This window comes from Falco peregrinus, chromosome 4 (genome assembly GCF_023634155.1).
Source record: "Falco peregrinus isolate bFalPer1 chromosome 4, bFalPer1.pri, whole genome shotgun sequence".
NCBI lineage: Eukaryota > Metazoa > Chordata > Aves > Falconiformes > Falconidae > Falco > Falco peregrinus.
Genome location: NC_073724.1, coordinates 43,146,780 through 43,159,660, shown reverse-complemented (window position 1 = coordinate 43,159,660; position 12,881 = coordinate 43,146,780).

The following is a 12,881-nucleotide window of genomic DNA, read 5'->3' as shown; positions in this document are numbered from 1 at the left end:
GCTGCCAAAGCTGAGTTCCACTGCAAAAGAATCTACTTACATCCCAAAACCTCAGAGTACAACTGGGAAAAGCACACAAGTGTTTGAAGAAACTCTACTCAATTTTAATAACAGCTCTGAATGAGCTACAATATTGCTGCATACTACACTTAACATCTCTGTATGGAGACTACAGATAAAGCAAGATACACAAGTTCGGCATGAGAAGTGTTTCGGGTTTGTTTAGATTTTCAAACACGTACCAAGGAATTACACCAAGTGCACCAAGGAGCTAAGACCATACCTTCGATATTTTTCCAGCTCTATGTGCATATTCAAAGAGAACTATGTATCTTCAGACCCTTTAGTACAAAAACATAAGGGGTATTGGCTGAAACATCTTTAGCTTAGGCTTTTCCGCTGGACCATATTGTAGGGCTCTTTCTACTCATGTGCTCCCAAAAGGAATCAGTGAGATTCACTAATTTTCCAGTATGGATTCAGTTGCAGGAACTGCACCACATTTTTTTTCTGAAGTAAAACGTAAAATCATTCCAAGTGACAACCAAAATGCGCTGCATTGTCACCTTCTGTGGTTCTCTGACATGCCCACCTGTGTGGCATGTCCTTGTCTTTAATTTCTACTAATGCCGTCAGTGGCCTTCAGGGCTTAGAGATATTTAAGTTTGAAGCAAAGTGTCTGGTCATAAGGTTTCCTTGTCAAGTTTCCTTACCAAGATGGAGGGAAATGGCCCTGCAAATTGTTACTTGGCATCATGACCACAAGGAGAGATGACCACATGATCATCAAGGAGAGATCCCTGAAGACCTATTCTATTCTACAGGAGAACCTGAACATTCATCTGCTTTGAAAATCCACGTCTTTTTTTTTTTTTTCCTTGAAAGTAATTTGGAGGCAGTGTACTCCTATTTGATGATATCTAGTTCCTCTCTCAAGACAAAGCCCGCTTAGTTGTTAGGATACCTAACAATTTATGTTTCAAAAAGTTTTTTCTCTTCAGCTTAAGAGTATCCTGGATCTTCCTTTAGATTTGTCAAAATGTCTTGCACAATGGCTACAGATAAGGAAAAAGGGACATGTAAAATGTACAGGCTGGTTCCTCTGGAAGTTGATGTTGTCTGTATGTAGCCGCTTCTAAGGTATTACATCAGTTCAGGTGTTTTAAACAAAACTGGGCAGAAGGACATGGTAACAAATACATTGTGATGAGGAGAAGTGTGCTTCTCCACCAGAAAAGTTTTAAACTCTTTACCAGGAGCCACGTTGCTTTGTGCACTACGAAACACCACCAAACCCACTGTGGAGAGGATCCAGTGCAGCCCCGTTAAAACTAATGCCACTCTGCTTAGTTACAGACTTGAAGATCTGGGCAAAAGCCAGCAGCTCCTTGATTACCTCTGTTAACACCTTTTCTTCTCAGAGGGCTGAGCTGGTCAGTGAAGGGTGTATTCCCACCCTCTTTCCCTCAGTTCTCCCTCCCTTCCTTCAGGCTGGTATCTGGTTCACTAGAGGGTTGGCCTTTCAGATCTCAAACGTGGTAAAAGCTTGCCTTTTTTTTTTTTTTTTTTTAACTGGGTTAATATTCCCCAAGGTTAACTCAGCTTGCTAACAAAGGTCAAAGGGACAGGAGAGCTGGAGGGGCAGAGGCGGGGAGGGGGACACTGCCTCCTCTTGGCAGCAGAAGCTGTCAGGTCTGTTCAGCTTGTCTTTTCTAGTCGAGGACTGAGCTCGTGGCCCTGCAATCTCTGCCAAAATAGTTGTACGTATGTATTAGTGTGTTTTAATTATGCAAGCTGGCTTTTGCAGAGCAGGATGCTGAGTATTCATTTTATTAATGGATTATAAGCAACCTTTAAAGGAGAGATGAGGGCAGGGTTCGCTTTTTCAAAGCAGCTGCGTGCTTTGGGAGAGGCAGGCAAGTCTTCTGCTGGAGAGGGACTTTCTCTCGCTGAGAAGCCCACAGTTCACTGCCCAGAGTTCCGGGTGTCTGAGAGCTTCAACATGACCCAGCCTAACAGTGCTCATCTCAGCACTTACTCCAAAACACCTTTCGCTCGTTTAAACATTAATAGTTAAATGTTCAGTGAACCACTTCCTCCTCCATATTTATGCGTGTGCAGGGCAGGGGAGGGATGTTTGGATGTTTTGGGTTTTTTTACAGGCATGCAGGCTAACGTTTCTATAGACTGGTGCTAAGTATCTGAATTTCATCATGTGAAATAAACTGATCTTTTTAAGTGTCTGGCACCACCTACCATTGCACATCCTACCACATGATATCTTTGGCTTCCTATAACCCCTTCCTTACTCTGTTCTTTAAGGTAGCCCTGCCCACCCATAAATGATAAGTTGCTTTGTTTCTGTGGCACTGTTATCGCAGTTCATTTCCTACTCTGTTAATACCCAACATGTCATTTGCTCCATTGTCTTTCATAATTCTGAATTTTTGCCTGTGTTACTAGTGTCTGATCAAAAACCTGGGGGAGTGGGAGATAAGGTTTTTCTAAAGCCAAACTGCAAAGTACTTGCTCAAAGCATGTCAGGATGAGCTTGCCCCTGCCACTTCAGGATTACAGCACAATTATTTTACAACACCAATAGAATTAGAAGTATCTCCAGGAAAATTCAGTGCTAAAGCCTACAGTTGTGTGTGTGTGTAACAAAACCAACATTCAGATGAGGAATTGTCTCACCCAACTCAACACCTCCTTCATTTTCACAGCCCAGCTTTAAGCACCAGGAATCTCTTTATGCCCTACTGTGATGGAGTCCTCTATGCATTTTTTTCATTAGTACCACAAAAGAGAGCTCTGTGGTTGACACTTTACAACAAACACTACAGTTACACACTCACCCATAAAACTACATCAAACCTGGGAACTTAATTAGTCATTTAGTAACTAAGCTTAAACTAAATGTATGTTGACTTTGGAAGTGCATTTGCATCTGCTGGTATTACCAAGATTACACACACAGCTGAATTCACCTGCTGCAGGTATATTTGAAAATAAAAATAAAGGGGTAGACATCTTAAGAAATGATATATTTTTTCTAACTGTTGAATGCCTGTGAAACAGGAGTAGCCCTTTGTTAGAGTATTAACTAATTACGCTGAAAAAACACAACTCCTTAAACCCATTACTGCGTTATCTGGGAACTAGGAAAGGGTTTCATGTGCCTGTGATCAGAAAGGTGTGTCCCTGTGAACATTCCTACTTCTTTCCCAGCCTTTCAGAATCTTTTTTAGAAGTTTCAAGTCCTATACAGATGGAAAACCAGAAAATTGCCCTGGCTCTTCTTGGTTCTCAATTTTTTTTTTCTTTTTCCTCCCAGTTTGGCTTTCTAGTATAGAGAGACAAAGAAAGCCTCAGAGTTATGAAATTCTTTCCTCTCTCCCACAGGGAATAAACTGTCTGGAATAAGTGACCTTAACTTTTCTTTAGGTGCGTGTTGTTTCAGGGGGTTTCTTGTCTGTTACTGTAAAACAAGAGAGAATAAAGATTCAACTACGGCTCTTTGTTGGATTTTTCTGGGTGGGCCTTATAAACACATCTGCATTTTCCTACATCAGAATAGAATTTGACCTGCTATCCACATTAAAACAATGATACTGTTGTGGCACAGAAGTTGAATGACAACATTAATTTATTGTATGATTTTTTGCTAATAATTGGGACTTTTTTTTTTTCACTGGTCTGGTTGTTTAGCATTGTCTTGCACTTGTAACACAAAGCAGCCATAAATCCAAACTACTCAGTCAGTTAAATCAGGTTTATAGTTACTCTCGTACCAGCAAACAGGCCTGAAGCAACTATAATGCATCAGTGAATATGGGTTTCGAGGCAGACTGATCTCACTGTTTTTATAAAAAGAAACTACACTACACATTTTTATTTAATTTTTAAAATATTTTATTGAATATGAATTTGCAAAAGGAAAATTACTCAATTATTTTGCAATTGGCTTTAAACAATTAGTGACAGAACTGTGTTTCAGTAGAAATTAGAGTCAAATATATTCAGTTTTGCCGATGCATACAGAAAAATACTGACTGGGAAAATAAAAAGAAATAAAAACCACAATAAATATTAATATTTTTTTTTCCAGTTAGAAACCAAAACTGATGGTCAGATCCAAATGTAATCTCGGACAAAATTAACATTGATTTAGTGGAGCCAGTTCTTCTCAACTGATAATTTAATTCTAATTTTGTTTTAAAGCACTGAATGTTACTCATGACATCTTATATAAGGACATAACTCATTTTTAATAGGTCCAGAAAGACCACTGATTTTCATTGATTTGGTAATAATTCTATGCTACAGAATAAAAAAACATGAACAAGACCTTTTGAACATTTGAATTTTCTGAATAGCTGCATGAGATAACCAGAGGTAAATGATACCCAAAAAGAATTGCCTTTTGTTTGTCTGAAAAATAAAAAGTTAGGACTTTTTTTTTTGTTTCAATCTTAGTTAAGCTCCAGATTTGCTGTATAACTTCGGTGAACTTGTTTCCATCCACCTCTATTTCCTGCTCTGCAAAAGGGAATTAATGCTATGCATTATCAGGAGTAAAAGTATTTTCACATTTAACCAAGTATTTGTAAAAGTGCTTGGAGACTTGTTGATTAACTTTTTATAAAAAGGTAAGAATAAAGTGTCCTTTTTATATTTACCTGCAGCTAGGTAAGCTTTTATGGTCTGTTCCTGCCTCAGGTATAAGTACTTGATTTTTATCAACAATTGGACATTGTTTTAATTCCATGATAAACTGTGCAGATGAAGTCAGAAAACTGTAAATCACCAACTGGTCACAAAGAAAGCACTGATCCAGTTCAGTGAAAATGCAATTCAGTATCACCTGTTCATATTCTTCAGCAAGCCAGCAATTAACTCAGGAAAAAACATATTTAATTGCAATTGCGAGAAAGTGCTCTTCACATATGCAAATGCAAGATTTCAGTTTCTGTTACTGTACCTCTGAACAAATACTGCTATTGATGGGACTTTTGCAGTTCCTTGACATTCAGGAATTTGTGCTTTCCATGAAAGCAGCTAGATGTGTTGTCCGTAACTTTTTACATGATAACTTTATGGTAGTAAGGCAAGATTTTGCAGTTTGGCTCCAATACGTTCAGTTATTTTTCTTGAGTTTTTTTTTTATTATTATTATTATTGTTGTTGTTGTTGTTATTATTATTATTGTAACTGAAGTGGCTCAATGAATCCCTATTTGCAATATGAATGTATTTTGCAGTGGAGAAAAAATTGATTTCTGAAATTATTTCTGAATCACAGTTACCACTATTCCACATCTCAGTGTGAAAATTATTAACCTGTAGTAGAACATCACACACTTGGCATTCTTATGCTTACTACATTTTCCTTGTTAATGATTAAAATAAATTTACATTTCTTCATCTTAATTCGTCATTTTTAATTTAGGTCTGAATTTCTTCATTAGTTTATTCTGATTCAGTGGCTACATTAATTCCTTAAGAAAGAACCATATTTGCTTGCCTACTACCTATGTAAAGAAGTCTTGTGTTTGAAGGCACTAATAAAACAAAGCCAAAATACTTCTTATCTTTACAAAAGGCATCACAAGGAAACAGATGCTTTCTGGTGAATAATGAGAACTGAGGTGTTACTATTTTCATCTAAGAAGTGAAAGACTGATGCTTTAATTCTACCTTTCTTTAATCGCCAACACTTCAGCATTAAGCAAATAAATTTTTGAAGAGGAAATTTGTTTACCAAGCTTTTTCTTACTAGTTCTATAACTCATTTTGGATCAAATCCCAACCACACTGAAAGATGTCAAAGCTTCATATGAAGCTAAAAGGAGCTAGCTGGAAGTATTTGTTTTCTCTTGGGTTGATAGGGCATAGTTCATCAAACTCCTGTACAACCACCCAGTGAGTAATTTTCAGAAGGTAATTTGAACCCATTCTGAGAAAGTAGTACAAGCTGGCTTGTACGAGTTCCTGCTGGTGATGGACTTCTCTTCCTCAATATTTCTGTGGTAAAAACAGCAACAGTCATCATAAAAAAAATATAAGCTAAAGGCTGGCATCTTCACTGCTGTTTTGCTTAAAACTGTTCAGGATATAGGTACAATGAAAAACACTTAGACAACATTGCAGGCACACTGTAGAAAATGGGCATGGGAAATGATAATTTCTATAAATATCCAAAGCTGAAAAGCCTGTGCTTTAGATTTTAACACTGTACCACTATTACTAATTGGCCAAATAAGGCTTACAGTTTCTTTGCAAAATACTGATTATCTTGTCTGTCTGAACAGGCTTTGAAAAAAACCCCAGAATAAATAGCAAAGATGGAAGTCAGGTAACAAAAACAGATCAACTGATAGTTAATTTTATTAACATGTGTCTGTACTTAGGGTTTTTTTCATAGACTCATAGAACAGTACGGGTTGGAAAGGACTTTCAACCCCCCTGCCATGGGCAGAGACACCGTCCACTACACCAGGTTGCTCAAAGCCCCATCCGGCCTGGCCTTGAACACTTCCAAGGGTGGGGCATCCACAACTTCTCTGGGCAACCTGTTCTGGTGTCTCACCACCTTCACAGTAAAGAATTTCTTCCTACTATCTAATCTGAATCTACCCTCTTTCAGTTTAAAGCCATTACCCCTTGTCCTGTCACTACATGCCCTCATAAAAAGTCCTTCTCCAGATTTCTTTAGGCACTTGGAAGGCTGCTGTAAGGTCTCCCCAGGCTGAACAGCTCCAACTCTCCCAGCCTGTCTTCATAGGAGAGGTGCTCCAGCCCTCTGATCATCTTTGTGGCACTCCTCTGTACTTGCCCCAACAGGTCCTTCTTATGTTGGGGCCCCCAGAGTTGGACACAGCACTCCAGTTGGGGTCTCATGAGAGTGGAGTAGGGGCAAAGAATCACCTCCCTCAACCTGCTGGCCACGCTTTTTTTGATGCAGCCCAGGATACAGTTGGCTTTCTGGGCTGTAAGCGCACATTGCCAGGTCATGTTGAGCTTCTTCTCAACCAGCACCCCTAAGTCTTTCTCCTCAGGGCTGCTCTCAATCCATTCTCCACCTAACCTGTGTCTGCACTTGGGATTGCCCTAACCTATGTGCAGGACCTTGCCCTTGGCGTTGTTGAACTTCATGAGGTTCGCACGGGCCCAACTCTCAAGCCTGTCAAGGTCCCTCTAGATGGCAAGCCCTTCCCTCCAGTGTGTTGACTTGCACCACACAGCTTGGTTTTGGCAACTTGGCAAATTTGCTGACGTGCACTCAATCCCACTGTCCATGTCACCAACAAAGATGTTAAACAGCATTGGTCCCAATACTAGCCCCTGAGGAACACCACTTGTCACTGGTCTCCACTTGGACATTGAGCCATTGACTGCAACTCTTTGAGTGTGAACATCCAGCCAGTTCCTTATCCACTGAGTGGCCCATCTGTCAAATCCATGTTTCTCCAACTTAGAGACAATGATGTTGTCCGGGATAGTGTCAAATGCTTTCCACAAGTCCAGGTAGATGATGTCAGTTGCTCTTCCTTCATCTGTCAATGCTATAAGGCCACCAGATTTGTCAGGCAGGATTTGCTCTTAGTGAAGCTACATTGGCTGTCACCAATTGTCTCCTTATTTTCCATGTGCCTTAGCATAGTTTCCAGGAGGATCTTCTCCATGATCTTGCCGGGCACAGAGGTGATATTGACCATCCTGTAGTTCCCTGGGTATTCTTTTTTAAAAACGGCCACTATATTTCCCCTTTTCCAGTCAGTGGGAACTTCACCAGACTGGCACAACTTCTCAAATATGATGGGTAATGGCTTAGCCACTGCATCCACCAGTTCCTCAGGACCCACAGATGCGTCTCATCAGGTCGCATGCACTTGTGCACCTTCAGGTTCCTTAGACAGTCTCAAACCTCATTTTCTCCTACAGCAGGTGGTTCTTCATTCTCCCAGTCTTTGCCTTTGCCTTCTACAAGTTGGGTGGTGTGGCTGAAGCACTGGTGGGTGAAGAGGGTGAAGACTGGGGCAAAAGTCATTGAGTACCTCAGCCATACCCATATCCCAGGTAACCAGACCCAGAGAGGGCCCACATATTCCCTAGTTTTCCTTTTATCATCAGTGTACTTATAGAAGCTCTTCTTGTTGTCCTTGACATCCTTGGCCAGATTTAATTCTGTCAGGGCTTTAGCTTTCTTAACCTGATCCCTGACTGCTCAGAAAATTCCTCTGTATTTCTCCCAGGCTACTTGTCCTTGTTTCCACCCTCTGTAAAGATTCTTTTCCACCTCTAGCATCATCAGAGACACATGAATAATAGAACTGAATTAATAACATTAAAAAATCACAGGAGATAGATCATATTATTTTGGAAAGCCATACAAGCTGCAGGAACTGGTAAATATTTGAGGTACTTGGAAATCTAATTTTCCTGCCTTTTTTTTAAGTATTAAGTATCTTTACAATAATTTACTAACCAAAACTCAGGTTGCTTTGGAGTTGTTTGCAGACAGCTATAGCTATTTGAAATTTTAATTGCTTAGCACCATTCCATATTTTCCTGTGTCATTTCTGTATTGAACATTTTAAAAGTAAGCAGTTGTTTTGCTTTATAGTAACTCTTTATCTAGTTTTACTAAACAAGATTTCAGACTGCATATGCTTAATTTTCACAATGAAGATACGAAGGAAAAAGGCATGAAAAACCAGGTTACTCGGTCCATTTCCCATGAAAAAAATCCTGTCTAGGACAATCTTCCATGTTCCCAGACTTTTTTCTACCATTTTGCTTATGTGACTGTTATGCTAGACTAAATTTTCCTTCTTTCCAATTTTTTCTGCCATTCAAACAAGTATTTTCCACTTTTCTATATTTGTAGGCAGATTCCACTTTTCACATGATTCTACCATATGCAAAGCATCCCCTCTCTGATAGTGTTAATGTATTGCTCTGGCCTTCATAAAGCTTGCGTTGCTATTGACTGCACAGCTGTCCATGCAGAGATATAGGTACTGCAGTACATAGGAACGCATGGAATACCGCTAGAACAATTCCTTCAGGAGCAAAAAGACTGTCTGTGAGACAAGACGCTCCTGTATCTGGACTGGATTAATATTGCCACTTTTTTTTTTTTTTTTTTGCTGTTACGGTGCTACCTAATCCCATAGATAACAAGTATTTGAACCAACTGGGTTGTAATTGTTTTGGAGGAGTTGTATTTCCATTTCCTGGTTTAGTTTTTAAAGTCTACTTCAAGGCCATCCTCCCTTATTCAGTTTTTGAGGGAGACACACTGTAAATGTCTAATGTTTTTTAAAAATTCACTTATTTTACCCCTTTATTAATGGGTCTGTTTTTGTTTAATTTCTACTTATCCATGTAAATGTTGCAACTGTTAATATAACTATACAGTAAGTGAAAAATTACCTTGTTTTATTTTGTCTCCTTCTTTTACTGCATCTTCAAGACAAAACAATCCTCTGCCCTATTTCCTGATAAGCCTGATAAGGTCTTTCACACCTTTGAACACAGCACAGTGCTGCAAGATGCCTACTGTATGAAAAAAGGAGTTAACCTCTTCTTAAAATGGCTGTGTTGAAGCAGGAGAGAGAGTTATAACTTCAGATTGCTGCTCAGGAGTGAGGGAGTTCTTCAGAAATTACGCAAGAGCTTAGTGCTTTGTGTCCCACTGCTCCCTGAGCTCTCCAAACCTGTTCCCAGGAAGACTGGCTTATCAAGAGAGTGCCAGCGCAGAAGCTGGGAGGGTCAACTGGTTAAACACGTGAACCTTCAGACCTTGCAAACTAATTCAAAGTGTGGTGGGTTGGATAGCCTGATAACCTCTCAAAGAGCAGCAGGAACATCCAAGGTGGACATCTCAGCACAGTGTATGTCATAGATGTTGGCAACACATGGGTGGGCTAGATAATATATAGAGGGTTTAAATATATTTTTTCTATGGCTTATAAACACAAAATAATCCTCTTAAAATCATAAGGTTATTCTGCTCTTGTTCGTGTGTCTTGATAAGTCAGATTTGTTAGAAAACCTAGTCAATACACAATCTTTTAACACTGAACTGCACTTAAAACAAGAACTGTGCCGTTCCACCCAGAAAGTACGATTTTCCGGGTATCCTTGCAGAAATTAGAGTTGAGACTCGTAAAGGAAGTTACCCTGCAAGTGTTGGGAACTGTTAGATGACCTTAGGGCAAAAATTCTACAAAGTAGACAGACTTTTAGCAGCTCATTACATGCCCCAGAAGGGCAGCTATTGAGCTAGCCATTCAGGAGAGTGCCTATACTTCAGCAAAACATCACTTGTTTGAGCACTGTCGGAGAAGACTTGAAATTTTTGTCTTAGATATGCTAAAGGTGACAGATTAGCCTGTTAGTCATTCCATTCAGCACAAACTGATTGACCTTCAAATATTCAGAGTTAGTCACTTATAAAAAGACTTCAAGGAGGCCACAAGGTCCTCTGCATCCTGTGCACCCAGAATACCTCGATCATGTGTATTTTGAATGCACCCCATCCGCACCAATCCAAAAATTGTAGCACTATGTGATGGCACCACAAAAGCTACAAAAGAACAGTAAGAGCAGGAAACAGTATAAAGACACACCTCTTGTCCCATGACAGACAGACAATCCTGTCCTAGTAGCCTCATGGGCAACAGGGCTCTTTGCCTAGACTGTTCCCTAGGTGGGGCATCCAGGCTATCTGTCAGGCTCCAAATGGGGCAAGAAAAGCAGGTTTTGACTGTGGTGAGATTTGATGCATTTGCATGTGAACAGGGAATCCTAGTACCAGTGTTTCTGCATGGAGCCACTTCATCTTCAAAGAACTCCCAGAAGGACCAGCAATGATCCTTTAACAGCTTCTTCAGATGCTCCCTTCTGGAGGAAGAAGTGGCTAGCAACAATTATTTCAGTTGGCTGAGGTTAGCCTGCTTGTCTTGTGAAGGAGGGGCAATGCCAAGTCCCTGGAGGACATAAGCACACATATCAGCCTTTACATCCAGGAAGGACTTGTGGTGCAAGCCCAGGAAGTTAGGAATGTTTATCTGTCCCTCTGCATATGCAGGCTATCCTGATAAACCCAGGTGTAGGCTGCCTAGAGGTAAATAAGTGGAAGATGTGACACGTACCAGTGGGCTGCTCCTTTTGGGGGCAGAGTACGCACCATATAGACTATGCTCCTGAGAAATTGCATCTAGTGTCCCAGTGCAGAAGGTGAGCAGCCCTGTGAAGCATCCCTGAAACTGGGTGTCCATCTTTGTAGATGCTGTTGTACTTATAGTTAGTTACATACGAAAAGCTAAAACCAGAAAGGGCAGGCAGCCTGTCACCCATTATGGGGTAACACCCATAATGATAGAATCATAGAATCATTTAGGTTGGAAAAGGCCATTAAGATCACTGTTAACCCAGGACTGTCAAGTTCACCACTAAACCATGTCCCTAAGCACCACATCTACATGGTTTTTGAATACCTCTAGGGATGGTGATTCTACCACCTCCCTGGGCAGCCTGTTCCAGTGCTTGACCACCCTTTCAGTGAAAAAATTTTTCCTAATACCCAATCTGAACCTCCACTGGTGTAACTTGAGGCCATTTCCTCTTCTCCTATCACTTGTTATCTGGGAGAACAGACCAACGACTTCCTTTCAGGTAGTTGGAGAGAGCAATAATATCCCTTCTGAGTCTCCTCCTCTCCAGGCTGAATAACCCCAGTTCCCTCAGGTGCTCCTCATGAGACTTGTGCTCCAGACACTTCACCAGCTCTGTTGCCCTTCTCTGGACATGCTCCAGCACCTCAGCATCCCTATTGCAGTGAGGGGCCAAACCTGAACACAGTATTCAAGGTGCGGCCTCACTAGCACCAAGTACAGTGGATGAACACTTCCCTTGTCCTGCTGGCCACACTGTTTTGGACAAAAGCCAGGATGCTATTGGACACCTTGACCACCTGGGCACATGGCTGGCTCATGTTCAGCTGGCTGTCAACCAGCATCCTCAGGTCCTTCACCGCCAGGCAGCTTTCCAGCCACTCTTCCCCAAGCCTGTAGCTTTGCATCTTGGCAGTTCTCCTTATTGAACCTCATACAGTTGGCCTCAGCCCATCAGTTCAGCCTGTCCAGATCCCTCTGCAGAGCCTGCCTGCCCTCAAGCAGATGCACACTCCTCTGCAGCTTGGTGTCATGTGCAAACTTACCGAGGGTGGCATAATACTGACATCTTTTTCAGAGTGCTCTTGAAACTGAAAAATGTCTCGATTGCTCTCCCATCACCTCAATAAAAGGAAAGTGAGCATAAAAAGAGAAGACAAAAAAGGAAAACTCTGTGCCTTTCAGAGGTGCCTGAAAGATTGACTCTTCCTTAATAGCAGGAGCTGTAGACACACGCTTAGCCGCAGATTGGTTTAAAACCTGCAACAAGATAATCTCTTTTGGTGGGACTTTCAGAAGAAGGTTGCTGTGATGCACAAAGAACAAGCATTTCAGCCAGCTTCACAGCAGACTGGTTACACAGTGTGAAACAGCTTTCCTGGCTGTGCTCTACAGGGTCTCTAGAGCAGCAGAGTCACTGTGCAAGTCTTTAGTCTGTAGGGCCAAAAAAGAATGTTGAGGCACCTTGCTTTCTCTCTGATGCTTTTTAGGTTCTCTCTCTCTCTCTCTTTTTTTTTTTTATTTTTTTCCTCCTGGTCAAGTGTCCACAAGAACATCAAAGCTTTTTTAGGTTATTCTCTCCAGACTGCCCAAGTCAGGAGCTAACTCATAAATGTGTGTATCTACTGAAGCAACTGGAAGGAACACTGTTCTAGTGAGTGCTTCAAATGTGCCCTTGGTTGTGTTTAAGACTATGGTC